The 2484-nt window shown below is 41.4% G+C and overlaps 1 non-coding gene across 1 annotated transcript; it reads right to left on the bottom strand.

The window, feature by feature from the left end:
• Positions 1-381: 381 nt before the first annotated feature.
• trnas-aga (transfer RNA serine (anticodon AGA)) lies at positions 382-463 on the bottom strand. Its single transcript has one exon. It is a non-coding gene; the product is annotated as a tRNA-Ser (tRNA).
• Between the last annotated feature and the right edge of the window lie 2021 nt (positions 464-2484).

Genomic DNA, 2484 nt, shown 5'->3' with positions numbered 1-2484 from the left:
CTTAACCTCTCGGCCACGACTACGTCTTGCGGCAGGCTGCCTGCCCAGTTGTCTGGTGTCACCCTGCACAGGCCAGGCATCAAAAACAAAATAGAGAAGAAAGATGAGGTGGTAAAAAAATGGCAACCTTCCCGTACACTCTACGCCAGAGTATTGCCGTGACCCGGATTCGAACCGGGGTTGCTGCGGCCACAACGCAGAGTACCAACCACTATACGATCACGGCGTGCCACTGGCTCACCCGAGTTAACCCCTGGAGCCCGAATAGAAGAAGCACCAGCGGTGTGTTGGTCCATCGAAGAGGGACTGGACATTTCGCAAATCAGTGGGAGGACCTTGAAAAATTCATGGACGCTTTTCCTCACGGCCTTCAGCAAACAGCGTAGTCGGCAGGATTCGAACCTGCGCGGGGAGACCCCAATGGATTTCTAGTCCATCGCCTTAACCACTCGGCCACGACTACAAGAACAGACCAACTCCTGCTCAGTTTGTGTGCAACACTGCTGCCTGACCTTCTTGCAAACATCCCAGCTCAGTCAGCAAGCTGACTGTAACCCAGTAAAGGGTTTCCTTTTTTTGGATACAGACATAATAACAACAAAACTTTGTGCACTTCTAAAGATAACAAACAAGATGTGCTGTCTGCAGCCTTTGTCTGCGCTGATCTTCATTTACAAACACGTCATTAAAATGAACTGTAACTCTGTGAATACTCAACGAAGAGACATGAGAGAGATATCTATAGAAAGCTTGACATGTCTACTTTTAAACTAAACGAGTGCTGCCTAAAACAAATGTTCTGTGATAAAGTAATCCATATGAAAACAAGGCGATGTCCTTTTTTCACGTCTCCCTTCATTATATCTAATGTGACCACGCCCCACGCTGAACGCTCTATTCAGATTCAAACTGAAGCGCAGCTTGAATACGCCCACACAGAAGAAAAAGCAGCCAGACTGTTGTTCAAGTGCTTTTATTTTACTGTTTGCTTCGCGATGAGAGGAATAACACATAATCCACCCCAAAAAGATGTGGCGTGGTTGAGGATTTGAGAAATGGATTTCCTCAGAAAAAAAAGAATGAAGCACTTTATTCAGCAGAGATCATAAACATGAGTAAGTCTCTTTATATTTATTTATATACTTGTACTAGCTTTCACATAACGTCTAAACATTTTACTAGTTAGACTCTTTCCAAACTATAATTCTTGACTAAATGTATAATTAAGTTAAATATTATGAAGTTCCAATAACAATATACAAAACTATACCATTCAAAAGCTTGATGTAAATAATATAAATGTAACAAATACATGTAACTGTAACAAATGTAACAAAAAATGGTGTTCTTTTAATTTACCCCCTAAAAAACCTGAAAAATGTCCTCTGCTATTTTCAACATTAATAATAATGATAACAATAAAAGTTTTTTTTGTTGTTGTTGTTTTTTAGAAATTCAGATTGTTAAAAGGATTTCTTGAGGATTGTGTGACTGGAGTAATAATGCAAAAATAAAATTAGTTTGAAAGTCAGCTTTGATTGTTCCTAATAAACTGTTTAACTGCTCCCCCATATTAAATTATGTTGTGGGATAATTAAATATATTCTAAATAAACTACAAACTTAAAATGATATACATTTATTTTGTTCTCACGTTCTTTCTTGTAACACCTCCCTCTCAGTGACAACAGCTGACTGAGCGGCTCTTTATGCAGCTCATTATGCAGGGCTTTGTCTTCTCAGGTGTAAATCATAATGACATTCATGATAGTTGACGCCTACTCTCATATGACCTTTACCAACAAAAAGTGTCTTAGAAAATGTAAATCAATGTATTGTTTTCTGTAAGTGAGTAAACAAGATGATTTTCACATGAATTGCAAAGAAAAATTCTAGGCTACAAGCTCCAGTTCTCAAAAATTCCAGGCACCATTGTTCTTTATGTTTGCCTTGTTCAAGTGTTTTAACACTGTTCGTTTTTCACTAACCACAAGGGAGATCCCTTGATCCCCGAGAGCAGGAAGGAACACCGTTCCAGTACAGAGTCAGCAGAAGAGATGGACCGTAGTGATAGCAAGGTGAGGCCAAAGAAAGACCTTCACCCGAACAGGGACTTGAACCCTGGACCCTCAGATTAAAAGTCTGATGCTCTACCGACTGAGCTATCCGGGCTCTTGTGGAGCAAAGAAGAGACGCAGGTGTCACGGGATGAAAGCTAGAAGCAGTTAGGACAAAGGACCATAGAAGGCACAATTACCATCACAGAAAGCTAAAGCAATACTGCAAAACCCTCCCGTAGTCGGCAGGGTTCGAACCTGCGCGGGGAGACCCCAATGGATTTCAAGTCCAACTCTTAACCTCTCGGCCACGACTACGTCTAGCGGCAGGCTGCCTGCCCAGTTGTCTGGTGTCACCCTGCACAGGCCAGGCATCAAAAACAAAATAGAGAAGAAAGATGAGGTGGTAAAAAAATGGCAACCTTCCC

Source organism: Carassius gibelio, chromosome A20 (assembly GCF_023724105.1).
Source record: "Carassius gibelio isolate Cgi1373 ecotype wild population from Czech Republic chromosome A20, carGib1.2-hapl.c, whole genome shotgun sequence".
Lineage (NCBI taxonomy): Eukaryota > Metazoa > Chordata > Actinopteri > Cypriniformes > Cyprinidae > Carassius > Carassius gibelio.
This window is presented reverse-complemented; position numbering and strand designations above follow the sequence as displayed.